General features: G+C 36.2%; 1 long non-coding RNA gene across 1 annotated transcript in view; it reads left to right on the forward strand.

Annotated features, from left to right (window-relative positions):
* Positions 1–16,132, forward strand: part of LOC123651658 — a 370,822-nt gene that overhangs the window by 63,479 nt on the left and 291,211 nt on the right. The gene's annotated exons all lie outside the window — the stretch shown is intronic.

Genomic DNA, 16,132 nt, shown 5'->3' on the forward strand with positions numbered 1-16,132 from the left:
CAAGGCTCTGGGAGCCAGCTCAAGCTGTGGGGACTTCTCAGGAAGCCTTGGGGAGCTTCCTCATCCTCCAGTACCTTCTCCCCACCATTGTGCTTGGGACCTCTGGCTCCTGTCTTGTTACTGTCTGCTTTCTCCCTGCTTTTTCTATTTCTTCAGGCTGCAGCTTTGGTTCCATAGCTTGCTCATTTCTAGTCTCCTATTTTGCCCTATCTGAAATCCTTTGGATTCCTCTCTCCTAAAGCTCTAGTCACAGGCCAATCCTGTTTTTCCTCATTTCTCCTTCTGATCCTACTCTGATGGCTTTTCCCAGCTCCATGGCCATGGGCCCTGGCTTTTTTTGGGGGAGATTTTCCACAAAGTACAGAGTAAATTTTGTTAACTGATGAAGTATTCTTTCCAGGGCTCTTCTCCCATTGAAACAGCTGTTATCATTATTTTGTTTTAATCAGAGAAATATCATCATTATCCTTAAAAATATATAAATATTTATTAGTTTCTTTGATTCAGTCTGAATGTTAAGGAGAACATGGATTTCTAACATTTGTAGATGGGTGCAATATTTTGTTGCCTCTTTATTTAGCACAACTTGAAAGAAGCACACATAAAGTCATTTGGATGACCTTGACTGTTATCTTGGGCAAGTCATTTATGTCTCTGAGATTGATTCTTTTCTGTAAAATCAGATTAGAAACAGAGGTCGTAGGTATGGCATTGAAATTTTGAGAGGCTCAATTGACTTAGCATTTGTGAACATTTTTTGAGAAACATTAAAGTATTTGTACATTTAAAGCATGATTATTATACTATGTGATTTAAACTGTACCCAAGTGCTACAAAAGAACTTTTGTCTTTGTCCAAAAGATACCTAAGTTGAATGCAATGCTTGATTGCAACTACCTAAAATAGTCAAAGAATCATGAACCTGAGTAACTCCCTTATTCCAGTTCTACTGAATGTAGCTGAAAACTCTCATTTTTAATCCACAGACAGTAGGGTGTGTATGAAAATCCTGTATGCTTCACAGATCTATCAATCATTCCACACTGCCCATAGAGCTAGGTTAACATAACCACTATCAACATCTTTGCCAGAACTGAAAGCATCCTGACTTTCACCTCTTTGCTAATTTGGTGCACTTCTTCACTGCTGTGTGGTCTCTTGACTGCAACTAAATAGACTCCTCTTTATTTTTTTAAATTAGGTTTATAATTATTGAACTCCAGTGGACTTAAATTATTTGATGGCAATATTTACCGACTCTTTTCAACCTTACCTCTTGGTATATTAGTCATGGATTTCATCTTGCTTTTTAATCAGATGTGGGAATCTCATCTAGTCCAATCTCAAGTCCCACCTTCTCCATAGATCTTCATTGATTCATGTTCAGGGATTTCCCCCTCTGTTGACTTCCTTTCACAGAAATCATTGGTAAAGAGAATTTGCCTTCTTCTGGGAGCCCTTTGTGCATTCTTCTGTTCTTAAAACACCCCAGTGTCCTTCTGGGAAATGATTCATCGAGTGGAATCACAAAGGGACAATAAATCAGGTGTTTTTGCTCTCCCAGGTGAGAGGCTGAGAGGTCCTTAGGGGCTTCATTGTCCAGATCCTTCCTATTTCATCTCCAATACAGCCAAGGTCACAGTATTGCTCTAAACTTAGCCAATTATACTCTGCCTACTGGGAGTTTGAATTTTGAACAGAATCATGAAAATACAGGAAAAAAAATGGTTGGCAATATAGTTAAAAAAAAAGAATGAAATCATACTATTTGCAACATAATAGATAGACTTAGAGGGTATTATGCTAAGTGAAATAAATAGACGGGGAAAGACAAATACCATAAATTTTGCTTATATGTGGAATCTAAGAAAATAAATGAACAAATAAAAGAGAAACAGACCCAAAGATACAGAGAACAAACTGATGGTTGCCAGGAGGCAGGGGTTTAGGAAGGTGGGTGGAAAAGTAAAGGAATTAAGAAGTACACATTGGCAGTTCAAAATAGTTATCAGGATGTAAAGGACAACATAGGGAATATAGTTGATAATATTAAAAATAAATTTAAAAAAGAAACAAATGATTGGCAAATTTTTGTTCATTACAAAAGCGGTGGCTGGATAATCTTTCAAGGAGCTCCTTGGAGCTTCCTGCTTATGCAACCTTCTTTCCTATCCTCTGGCTTTTCATATGCCATCATTATATATTTCTTTTCTGCTTCAGTCACTATTGCATGCAAAAAAAGAACCCTAAATGATACAGTATTTCTTTCATTCAATTGCACCTGCCATTTAATGCTATGCATTTGGGATTTAAGTGTTTCCTGGATTTTGTCTTGTCTTATGGCCTCAATTAGATTCTTCCACAAGGAAAGGGACGCATCTTATTTTGCTTCACATACCTCTCTGTCAAGTCTTCCAGGGTGCCTCAACTCCATTGACTTTTGTTAATTGACAGATTATAGATCACTGGAGCTTCTGAATGCCGGACTTGCTCGTCTAAACCTTTTGAGCAATATGCGCTCAGAGCTGTGGAGAGGAAACTGGATTTACTGCTGCATTTTTGTGATCCTTCTGTCCCCCTGGGAAGACCATTACACACTTTCCTTTAATTTGCCTTTGTTTCCGCCATGGGGAAAATGAGGGTTCTGATGGTCTTCATCAGCCCCACTGGGGTATTTAATGCAAAATTTAACGTGCTAACTTTGGTTATGCTTTGAGCTTCTTAGAGGTATGTGCCATTTAAGTACTATATAGGTATAATCAGGGACGTGTTTTTTTTTTTTAATATTATGAAGATTTTTATTTTTTGGGAAAAATACTCGGCATCCTCTTCATAAACCTTCATTATTCCATATACCTGTTAATCTTCCCTAGAGCAATGTTTCAGTGAGAACAATAAAACTGTAGTTTGGTACACCCCTATTTCTTATCTCTTCTCTCTCTCATTCTATTTCACATAATTGCATATACATTCACCACACACAGATACATTGCCTGATAAGCTCTATTTAGCCACTCAAAATATCTTTACTGCATATGTACTTGGTATGAGGCACTGACCAGGCTCTGAGGAGACAGTGAATAAAAATAGTGTCCCTGGCCTCTAGGGGAGACATTCATTAATTCATTCATTCACTCATTCAATCATTCAACAGATATTTATACAGTCAACTATGTGACAGCCAGCCTCCTAGTTTCTGAGATACAGTGGTGAATAAAGAATATAACCAAGTAATTCAATTCTCTGAGACAGATGCTGAAATACAGGCATGTGCAAGGTTCAGTGAGAACAGTTCCCCAGGGGAGTGATGCTGGGGCTGTGTCTTGAAGGTTATACTTGACAGGAAAGAATAGAAGTGGAGAAAAACATAGATGAATGTGGCTGGGTCATGGGGACTAGAGTTTCATATAATTCTGGAAGAACAGAGAGGTGGGAAAAGAAGCAGATTAAGAACCAGGAGTCTGCAGGCAGGATGGATTGATTGTTTTATGAAAATAAAACACATACCTGATAATCTGAAAAAACATGTATCAAGTTGAAGCTTCCTACTCAGAGATTTGGCCCACTGTTAGCTGTGAGTGATTTCTACTTACTCTGTTTACAAGAAGCACTTGATGTTTGTAACCCAGTCTTTCTGTGGGAATAGCCATTGCAAGTTTGGAAACTTTGCATTAAAACTAGCAGCTGCATGGCATAGTTCTCCTGCATTTCTCTCATAGGCAGAGCGTTTTTTATTATTTCAAGATGCACGCCCAGTATTATCAGAAGGCATAGGAGCTTGGGAGTTACCAAAATTTCAGATGATTTACAAACAGGCTGTTACAGACTGTGACATCTTGATTCAACACTCCCCTGGCTAAGAAACAAATACTGTGATTTAAAAAATTGTACCCATGACTATGTTCGGGTGACTTTTGAACCATTTGTATGTAATTTAGGATTTATTGGATTTCTTTGAACATGCATATGTAATTCCAGGCTTAACAGTTGCTCTGTGAATGATCAAATATTTATATATTTTTTTCCAAATGTATTTATTATTTACTGTAGAGCCTATGAAATATGTACACTGTTTTTTTAAAAAAAGAAAATATATACATTATTTACATTGCCTTGGATTTTCTCTTGATGCAGGTAAAATGACAACAGAGAAGACAAAAAAAACCAAAAAACTCCCAGGGGTGTCTCCCAGGCTTTTCATTAACCACATGAGGTTCTGTCCCCCAGGAAAACACCTGGCGATAGTGCTGTAATTAATATTTGTGTTGGGGATCACCCCAATTTCCTTGGAGCCCCTACTTCTTCTTAGTTTTGGGTTCTCAAATGGCAGGAGGAAAAGTTGGAACAATTTTGACCAGCTTTCCCCTTCATCCTCCCAATTTCCCAGGTGCCTTTCTTTGTAGGATGAATAGCACCTTGAATTTCTTCTTGGGACTCAGAACATCCCCAGCTGCAAAAGGAATGATTCTTTTTTATAGGTAAATAGAGTAGAATTGAGATCTCCAGATCCAATTGCTGGTTATTAAAGTGGAAATGTGTTAAACTAAATAGTCAGCCCCCAAATACTTGAGCAGGACCCTAAAGCTAATAGATTTCTTTCCAGGCAGATCCCAAGTGTAACTGATGGCAAATCCCAGAAACCAGGTGTGTCAGGGATGTAACAGCACCTATAAATAAGGCTAGTCTAGGTCATGTGACACAGAGAAGCATAGACCTAAAATATTATTATCAGGAAATAAAGTTTAAGAGTGGTTTTAAGACTATTATTGCATCATTCTGTGAAATTGATTAGTTGTAAGAACATCTGCTAAAGAATATGACTGTTCTTCTAATGATATTTCTAGTGCCATTCATACACCTACATAATAATTACATTTGGCCCCAAAGAGAACATGGTTCTCCTACAATAGAAAAAATCGCATGACAGTTGTGGAGAAAGCAGACAGTTCATGTAACCCAGAAAAGAGTTCACTTTGTTTTGCTGAGTTATGTGCTAATAGTAGACCTGGAAATATATTCCCTCTACATTATCCCAGGAGGTTCTGAATAAGTAAGTCTGAGATGCTCACTGGTAATCTGTATTCTAAAAAATGTGCCATTGATTCTGATAATTACTGAAGTATAGGAATCTTTGGAGGTCAGCCTTATTTATGTGTATCTTCATTTGAAGTACACTTAGATGGTTTTTAGTCAAGCACAAGATACTATGTAACCAGGCCTGTGATTGGTGAATGGGTTAAAATGAAGGGTCAGACTTTACTCCTTCTCCTCAAAGAGTTTGCATTCTAGTCACAAAGACAAAATGAATGTGTGTAAAATCAGGATAGCTACAGTAACAAACAACTCCTCATCCCAGCCCGAGAAACTTAAAACAAGATTTATTTCTTATTAAACTACAGACACATAATGAATATCAGGGGATTCTGCTCATTATAGTCACTCAACTCTAGACTGATAGAGACCTTGCTTCAACAAATAATCCCAGGACCAATGACTAGGGTGTGGGGAAAGAACTCTAGAGAGTCTTTCACCAGTAATAAATGCTGTGACCTAAAAATGATATGTCATCCACTTTTATATACCACTCATTGGCCAGATTAACTTACCATGTTTCCCCGAAAATAAGACATCCTCTGAAAATAAGACCTAGCGCATGGAAAGTTAAGACATCCCCTGAAAATAAGACCTAGCACAACTTTGGGAGAAAAAATTAATATAAGACACTGTCTTATTTTTTGGGAAACAGGGTATTTGAGCTCTCTCTATCTGGAACATCTAGGGATGGGCTATACAATCCTCCTCTGTGACTAATAGGAGAATTTATTATTAACATAACATAGTATGAAAGGTTATATCCATATCATCTACATATCTCTATCTCTATATATCTATGTCTATTTCATCTATATGTATATATTTATCTTTATCTATATCTATGCTAAGTGCTAAGAATATATATTTACATATGTAAACACACTATGGTACATTTTTACATGTTATATATAATATGTATAATCTCAAGTGCTATATATATTATACATAATCAAGTACCACAGCATGACTAGTATTAAATATATTAAATCAAGTAAAGAGTGACAGTCATATGAGAGAGAGAACAATGAGGAAAGATATAGGGTGAACTGAGCCTTTACTGGTGGGTAAGATAGGCAGAATGACAACACAATAACAAATACCTATTTGTCATGAAGCATATATCATGTAAAGCCAGAAATTAGATAAAAATTAAATCATTGTCTAGCGTAATTATTAGAGCATCTTTCTGAGATTAGGTACTATTTTTATCCCCATTTTATAGATGAAGAAATTGAGGTGTAGGGAAACTGAAGTACATTTTCCAAAGTCTCGGAGCTAATGAAGAGTGAAGCCAGGATTTCAACCAAGAAAGTAGTAGATTATTATACAGGATGAAGAAAATGTGGGTAAAAGCAAGAAGATGGAAAAGACCATGGCATATTTGTGGTACAAGGAGGAGACTGCCCTGACTCAAGCACCAGGGTGGTCTGCAATTAGTGGAGTGCTGAAGTTAACTTCATTTTCAATTCTCCCTACAGTACAAGCAAATCTCCAAAATCTTTAGGGAAATAAGTATGTTTGTGGTCTTAAAAGAAATAAAATAAGATTACTGCCCTTGGAAAATAACTTTTGACTTTTGGGGATTTGACCTTTAGTTATGAACATTGCTGACCTAGAGGATTATGTACAATTCACTCTTGTCACCAATTTATAAACCTCCCCTTCTCTTGCCAGTTTTGATGGGAGTGAGGATGTCTAAAACTAATGCATGTAGAAATTTGGATTCACTGCTTCTTTTTTTTTTCAGAAGAACATCACAAAGCTTATTTGTGAATGGAAACAGATTTGAGTGATGGACACATATGATAATTTGGAATAGTGAAAACAGCCATGCCCATCAACTTTTGAAATATTTACAGAGAATGATGTCTGATGATGTGGTTCTAAATTGGAGGCCCTACTGACTCCACATGTGTGTGAGTAACCCAGTCCTGAATTACTGGGCACCTGAATTACTGGCTATTTCTTCCCACACAGAGAGGAAGAAAATTGAAGGCAGGCTCAGCATAATTCAGAAAAAATGTATAACAATATAAAAACCTTCAAAAGGAGACCAAAACAATCCCACCTGAGCAAATATCAATAATTCTGAAAATTTAACTCTTGAAATATAAGGATATTAGAAGTCAAAGGGTTAGCATTGACTTTATTTTAATTATTTAATTAATAATAGTACCTAACATTTATTTGATTCTGATTATATATTAGGAACTTGGCTATGAAACTTAGTAGGCATTAAAAAAAAACACCTTAATTGTCATACCAATTCTATGAGGTAGGTGATATTGTGCCCATGGTGAAGGTGAGGAAATTAGGACTGATGGCAAAGTAACTTTCTCAAGGTAACAGAGCAAAGAAATAATTAGGTTTATTTTTTATGGTTCCCTTTAAATATGGGCCTTTCAAAATAATTTCACTTATTCAACCTATCTTTATTAAGTTCCTAGAATCTGTCAGAGCTATCCAGGACTTCAGGATAGGCAGGTGAAGAAGTCACAATCCTATACTTTGAGAACCTCACAGTGCTTCAGGAAAACATACACATAAACAGGTGATGATACTAAATTAACCAAACTAAAATGAGAGATCCATATGCAAGGCATTATGGGAACAAAGAGATAGGGAGGTCACATTCCAGGAGCTCAAGTGTTACAGGATTAGGTGTTAGCCAAAGAATGGCAGGGGAGGAGATGCTAGGTATATGGGAGAACCTAAGGAAAAGCCCAGAAGTGGAAACCACTTGGTCTGTATGGGGTCCCCAAAGAGCCCACTTTAGTGCACAAAAGGTCAAGGAAGTGACAAGAAACATAGAGTTGAGCACAGCTCACAGATTCCTTGAGTGCCATGCTAAGGATCTTGACACTTATCCTGGGGATGAGAGAACCTCTGAGTGATTTTTAAAGAGGAGTAAACATAGTGTTCAAGGTCAAGGGTTACAGATTTGACTTGATGAGGGACACCATTTGGTATTTCCTGATTGCTGTCTTCAACAATCTGTCCTTTCTCATGTTATATTTGGATGTCAGTATTGATACTCCCTCTTGTCCTTACTCAAAAACAGGGGTGTGTTATCTTCCTTTTGTGCATTCTTGCCATGAGAACATGCATGTGGGAAACCACTGCATTTGCTTATAATGTAACCTGAGTGGGAGAGTGAGTTGAGCAGTTGTGGGGGCAGGACACGGAAGGAGGAAGCTCGGTTGTGATTATGCCAACCTACCTAGCAATCCTGCCTTTGCATGATAGCAAGGTACCCATTGTTTATTGGCAAAATGAAATTCAAGGAAGGATTAACAACAGGATTGATGGAAAGGGATCATTTCTATCACCAAAATACATCCTGCAAAATCACACATCTATATTATAATGAAAAATAAGTGTAGCAGCACTTTCTATCAGGATTCAAGAGATATAGAGTGCAGCATGTCCAAGAAAGAGGGAAACCAGTGATATGTTTAATAGCATTATCTAAAGTAGGACCCATATCTTTTTCATGAGATAAAATAGTTTTTAATCCCTAAATGAGCTTTTTTTTTTTTTTTTTTTTTTTTTTTAATGCAAGTGTAATAAAAGGTTTAGTGAGTTTGCAAAGAAAAATCATTGTCCTACACTTGCTTTCACAAGGTCACACAAACTGTCTCTGGAAACTGGTCCTGAAGGAATTGAGGAAAATGAACTGCAAATTTGCAAGAATGCAGACTAGACTCACATAATAAAAATCTATTACTACATCAAAGCTGTCCAGAAAAAAAATAAATAAATTTAGCAAACCAGAAAGAAATGTCAGAACCATAGTTCTGAGAATTGTGGGTACTTTAGAGATTAGTTGAGAAGAAGAAATTCCAATGTCAGTACTCTGATAGAGAGGTGAAATTTCATTTTCAAACTCACAAATTTGCAACCAAAAAAAAAAGTCATTATATAGTCAAGTCTTGTATATTAGGTCTTGTTAATGATCATAAATGAGCAGTTTTCCTTTTTTGTGAGTGAAAAGCACACACACATAGACATGCAATCACATGCAAGCCCACTTCTTCTCTTTTTATACAAAGTCAGTTGTTTTAATAATCATGCTGTGTGCTATTTACACAGCAAATGCCTGTCCTATTGTCCTTGCCTGCTGATTTGGTCCAAATTCTCCCGAGTGCAGTGGTCCTGTAAAGAGAAACGCAGGTGCTGTGTGCTGAAAAGCTGGCTGATTCTCAACATGAGGGAGACTGCCTGGCTGGCCCTCAGGTTTGCATCTTTAGGCCATGAATCCACTACTCTGAATCAGAGTCTCAAAATTGTTGATAGAAAATCACCAATATGGCCACATAGCTCTTGAGGAGGCCTAAAATTGTGCTGCAATGGCACTGGTGCCATATGTTTCTTCCTGCTCTGCTGCCTTGGAATACAGAGAGAGTTCAAGGGCAATCATTTTCTTTAATCAAACTGCAGCAGTAATGACTTATTAGAGGCAAAAGAAATTCACAAAGGTGAAAACACATACATACACATTTAAAGTGAAAATATATCACAGAAAATAAAAGAAAAAATTGTAAAATATTTTGAATAAATCTGATATACAAGGCACACAAAAACTCCTCCAGGCTGTACCTAGGTTTTGCTATTTCTTAGACTGTTTACTTTTAGTTTGATTTAATTTTAGAACTAGGCTCCTGTCCTTCTTTCATCTCTCCCTTCTTTCTTTTCCTCCCTTGCTTTTATCTGGTTTGCTGTATAAATCATTATAATGTTTTTTCTTTTCAAACTCACTAAGCCTTTTATTATACTTGTGTGGAAAAACAGCTCATTTAGGGATTAAAAACTATGTCCTCTCATGGGAAAAATATTTGATAATTCTATTAATTTCCATTTATGTTTTATAGAGAGCTAACCTGTGTGTGTGGAGCACATTATCTGACTTAGCATATATATGTTTCTGACTAATTTTGCTTTTCAGAAATATTGTCACCTTGTTGCATGGATTATGGAGTTAGAGAGGACTTAAATCACATCTGAATTTTGGAATATATGAGGATGTATGTTTTTGGCCTTTCTAGTTTCATGAAAACTTGGCCAAAATGTAAAATTATGGAATTACTATTCCTTTATCTCAGGACTGTGTAGACCATTTACCACTGCCTTTTAGCATTGAGTGTGACTAGAAAACCTGAAGTCAGCCTGATTAATTTTTTTTTTTCCATAGTTGATTTGATGTACTTGACATGATGCCCATAAGAGTCTGGTAGCTTACCCAGGGCAAATCTGCATTGATCTTCAGAAACATCACTCCTTGGAACATCCTGGGGTCTTTTAATATATAGATTTAATTCTGTTATATATCATCAATATTATTTTTGCCTTTTAGTCCTTTGAAAATAAATTATTTCCATTTCATATTTTCTAATTATTTTAAACACCGATTATGTATATGTTGGATTTTTGCTTTTCTTCCAGATTTGTCATTTTTTACCTTTATTTTACTAATCCCCATTTTCTGTTCCATTTCATTTTGCTTCCCTTTTTTGATTTTTTCATTCATAGTCCTCTATATAACTATTCTTTTTAACCGGATTCCTTGAACTTTTGAAGGGATTTACTTACAAAACTTGGGCTCTATTTTATTTTTTGTAGTCACTACATTTTGATGTCTTTTTTTGAGTACTATATACATTTATAAAAGAGAAAACACCTGAAATCTTTGGCTCTGCTATATCTTCCATTCAGAGTTATTCTTTTACAAATAACCTACATTTTCCATGTGGATGAAGTATCTGTTAAATTGTAATAAAAGTCTTCAATATCTATTTCATGAAAACTGGTCAAGTAATTCCAGTAATTTTTTTTCTCTCTACCCTCGGATATAGAGATTTATGTTCATTTAATATTAATGAAATACATTTTCTCTCTCCTAAATGATTAAACATTGATGAAAAATGATCAGTTTAGCAGTGCAGGTTCTCATTTACTCTTCAACAAATAACATGAGGGGAAGTAAGTCTCTTCATTGCTCTTACATGTCATTTAATAGAACTTATAAAGTTCAATCCCTTTTAAAATAGTTACATTTAGTATTTCTTGTCTTTGTGTCTACTATCAACTGAAAGAAAAAAAGTGAACTTTCCTTGGAAAGGATTGGTTATTTCTTATCTTGAATTATTAAAAATGAACACACTTAAATTCTTAAGTTAATTTAAGGGGCAGATTTCATATTTTGGTTCGGATATAAACCCCACACTGGGGATTGAGCCCACAACTTGGGCATGTACCCTGACCAAGAATCTAATCATGACCTCCTGGTTCATAGGTTGATGCTCAACCACTGAGCTACACCAGCTTGGTTGGATGTATTTTATTTATCTAATGAAGTTGTCATCTTTATTTGGCCTTTCTCTGTTGAAGTTTATCTTTATTTTCAATGGAAGGCAGTAGTGGTAATATAACTCAATGGACTGTTGAATGCCTTCTGGCTTGATTTTGGTTGATATCTTTGGTGTGGTTTGATAATGCCAAATTTTAAAGACATCTGTGTCTGATATAGCATTCTGGACAGTTTTAAGATCTTGAGACTGCCATTTTGGCATAATGTTCTCAGGTTTATAGCAGGCTATTGGTATAGTCAGACCCTCAGGAACACTAAAGGGCTTGATTGTATTTAACACCAGTAATGTCTTAAAATATATTTTAAAAAATCTTCAAACATGGCTGCTAATGGAAATATTGTTTTTCTTTTAGGAGGGGGATTCAGGATGGAACCTATCTTAATAAAACTAAAATTTGTAGCACAACCAGTTCACATATATAGGCTTTATATAGATTTCACAAATAAAGTCTAAATTTGCATTCCTTGTGAACCTTTTCAAAGAAGGTGCTTATATTGATACAAATGAAATCTGACATATATAGACATAGAAGTGGAATTAAAACTAGACAATAATATAAAGTAATAGAAGCTGATCTTTTATTCACTTGGTTTTCTCTTGCTATATTCTTGACTTATCTTTTTGTTTTTTTTCTCTTTCTTTCATAAATTACCCTTTTAAAATGAATCTATTGTCAATAAGTTGATAAGTGAGTAAACATTATTTATAACAGACTGAATTCAAACTGGTATATTATTTTTTTATATACTATAAAATAAATTTTGACATCAGCGAGTAACATTTACTTGTCTTATAGGAATAGGGTCTCTTTCATGCTCCTGGAAATCACTTGACTTTGGCAGGTCTGCCTCTGACCACAGTGTAGTCCATTCTGTAGAGAAAGTTTCCTCTCTCACCTCTAGAGGTGCAATACACATCATATCAACAAACATTTGTTGCAGCTCATTATGTAGCAGGTTCTATAACAAGTGTTTTGTATAGATTATTTTGTTTATTCTTAACAACTCTCTGAGATAGAGGTATTATTATTATCCCCATGTTACAGATGAAGGAACGGAGACATATAAAACTTAAGTAACTTGCCCAGATTTATATAGCTAGTAAGTGACATTGGACCTGGGCAGTTTAATTGGACCTACACTCTCAGCTACCACATTCCACTGCCACAAACTCCAGCACATATTAACATTGGCCCCTAACCACTTACTAGTAAGAAAGATGGAAATTTGAGAAGAATGATAGATTCTGAAGTTCAGAATAGAAAGGACCTCAATGATTATCTGATCCACCCCCCTTATGTTATACATAAAGCAAAAAAGGATCAGGGATGCTTATTTATGTGTTCAAGTCCACCCAGCCTTCATGGGTGACTAGAATCCATTTCTGTAAGTTTTTCTCTACTGTAAGAGTTATAGGGATGAAGGCTCATTAAAGATTCATGCTCTATAGATAAATTTCCCTGCAGTCCTTTATTTAATTTGGCCTAGTGCGTCTGGGAATTGACTAATGTCGCTGTAAACATAGAAGCCTCAGGACTCCGATTACTATGGGGAAAAGGAAATCATTATTGATGAGAAGTTGGAAGAACTGAGCCCCGAATTGGATAGTAATACCCCAATGTCTCCAACTCTGATATTTCAGCTGGATTTGTGATATTCTTTAGAAAGCAAAGGCATCCTTAATGAAGTTGCAGATTTCCTGGGTTGAGTTATAGAAGCAGTTAATATCCTGGATGCCAGAATACAGCCAGGAATGTAAATACTGCAGTTCAGTGGGGCTCCAAGTCCTGCCATTCAACTGAGATTGCTGTATTGCAGAGATGTGGGCTTCCTTCTTTTCTTTCCTCTCCAAAGACTCTTATGATGGGCATTTTTAATTAGGACACTTCTGATGCACAAACGGGATATACTTTTGACAGCTTCCTCCTCAACACATGTTTCCCCTCTCATTCATCCATCTTACTTGTCAGCCTCCTTTTTCCTCTGTGCGTATGTTTGAAATGCTGTCCCACACATCCTTCCATTATAGAAAGGAAATTTGACACCCGGGGAGGCAATATTTCCTCTTGCTCTCTAACTGTGCGGAGGGCATGCTGGCTATTTCTCAAAATAGCACACTCAGCAGTACTGAGAACATTAGTGCTTTGTAGAAGAAACCAAGGATTTTTTTTTTCCTGATGAGATGCAAATTGTACATTCTGTATCTCCCATCAGTGAGAACATCATTTTGCCTTGAATAGTTACTGGAGCACCTTCAAATCAATTAAGGAGCTGTGATGACACTGCTTTGACATCCCATTAGCCCCTGCTTTTAGTTATGTGTCGATGAGAAGCAGACATAAAAGTGATTTTACCAGTCAAAGGTGGAATTTCAAATACCTTGGTGTTTCAGGTCAGATAAAGAATGATGAATGTGGGTGGTTTGTTTGCTCTATGGCTGTCATAAAAGCTAGTATTGGGTTAAATTTTGAGTTCTTGCAGGGCAGGGATTATATTTTAGCTGTTACTTTGACACCATGGTACCTAGGGCAATATTTTTTAGAATCAGAGATTAGGACTGTTCAGTTGTTTATTCGTGTGTGCATCAAATATTAAATAAGTGGTATGCCATGCGGACCCTGTCCTCTGAACTCTTCTAACTGAAAAGGATGGAGCCATTTATTCCAACAGAAAATTATGGAGCACTTACTACGTGCCAGACACTGTGGTGATCAGAGATTCAAAAGGCATGACTTTTGGTTTCAGGGGGATTGCACAGTAGTTGAATGAAAGAAACTGAGTTCTAGAAATGTCCAGTGTCATGCATAAAATTACATACATTATTATTACAGAGAGAGGTACTAGACATGGGTCTTCTTGCTGAAATACTTAATACTCATTTGAAGCTTAGCATTACAGAAACAAGGGTCATCCCACTTCTCTGGGATTCAAACTCTTCAACTACTGTTGTAATACATAATTGTCAAATTGAATATTCATGGTGTATTTGACAAGGGCTACAGTGATTCAGTTTATGCTTATAAAAACTTATCATGTGACTTTCTTTTAATTTTCTGCTTACTAAAGAAAATTGAACCTATTTTAGTGTGGTATAAGTATAGTAGAGATTTTAAATAATGGCAGAATCAGATGTTTTATGTGATGGAATTTAAAAGGTCCTTTGAGTCTAAAAATAATTTTCTTAGCAATATACCAGTGAACCCAAAATTCTACCACTAATGGCTTGCTTTGATAGTCAGCTTAAAGAGGACAGGGGTGCAGGTAAATCTTAAAATAGAGGGAGTAGGGAGGGAAAAGATAGTAGAGAATGGGTAGACACAGCCCACGTTTATAAAAAATCACTTAATAATTGTTGCCCAAGTGATTTGTTGCTTAAATGTAAGTCAAGGTACAAAGTGCTACAGAAGTGCAAAAGATGAAGAGAAGTCGTAAAAAAAAGTGACACTTTAAACATTGATGGATGAATTAAGTTTTAATAAGAAGAAATTAAAGGGAAGTACATCCTAAAGAGAATATTAAAAGCAGTGATTCACAAAGTGTGGGCTAGGGACCATTGGGGATTCCCACAACCTTTTCAGGGGTTTCATGAGATCAAAACTCTTTTTGCCATATACTGATATTATTTGCCGAAAGAAGGTAAAACAAAACAAAACAAAACAAAAACTATTTACTGCATCAATGAATGTGTTGGTTGCTTGATAGAAGTTTGAAGGAGGGATCAAAGGTGATTCCAGATTTTCGTGCCACATTATCAACCACGTTATTTGAGCTCTTAAGTGCAAAGTCTTGGGCTAAGTACTATTGTTAGAATGCCAGGTTGCCTGATTTAAAATCCTGGCTCTAATAGTCCATAGCTGCGTTGGGCCAGTCACTTCTTGGTGCTTCACTCTCCTCACCTGTATCACAGTGATCCTTTTAGTACCCACTTTAAAAGGCTGATGTGAAGTAAATTACCACTAATCAAGTGCTTGGAAAGATGCCTGGTGCATAGTAAGCCCTTTATAAATGTTTATTGAGGAAAACATAGGGTGTAGGAGAGGAGAAGAAGCAGACACTGAGCGTGAAAGCACAGGCAGGTAAGTGATCTTTACTGAGCTGTTTCATTAATTATGGGTGGGGTCCCCTAAAGACAATACTTACATGTATCTGATGGAGAAGGGATTGGGAGATTGGCTGTTAGAAATCTTAGGTAAATTTTTCAGAAGTTTGCTTTTGTTAAGTAAATTTTGCTGGCAAGTTATCCAGGTCTTTTAATTAATCTAGGACTTCAAAGAGCAGAGGAGAATGATAATCTGTGGGCTAGAGATGGGTGTAAGAGAGACTACGGACTGGTGGCTTACCTTATGTTCTTTCTTTAAATTCAGGGGAAATTTTTGTTTTATTCTGTAATATATGTGAGTTCATTTTGGTATATGAAGATGTTTTAAAATACTTATCATTAAGGGAAAAAAATGATGCTTCAGAAAGTGATCACATGTTTATTGAGTACCCCCAGCATACTACCACATAGCCCAAAGATACTTTGACTTGAGCAGTACTGATTTAACCCAATTATATAGCCCTAGTAGAGAAAAAAATTCAATCCTAGGTATGTATTAGTTCTTTGCAGGAGAAACAATGAATCATGAAGATTAATTGTGTCTTTTCTTAATAAATAATATCAGTTTACAG

The sequence above is a fragment of the Pipistrellus kuhlii genome, unplaced genomic scaffold (assembly GCF_014108245.1).
Source record: "Pipistrellus kuhlii isolate mPipKuh1 unplaced genomic scaffold, mPipKuh1.p scaffold_m20_p_7, whole genome shotgun sequence".
In the NCBI taxonomy this organism is placed as follows: Eukaryota; Metazoa; Chordata; class Mammalia; order Chiroptera; family Vespertilionidae; genus Pipistrellus; species Pipistrellus kuhlii.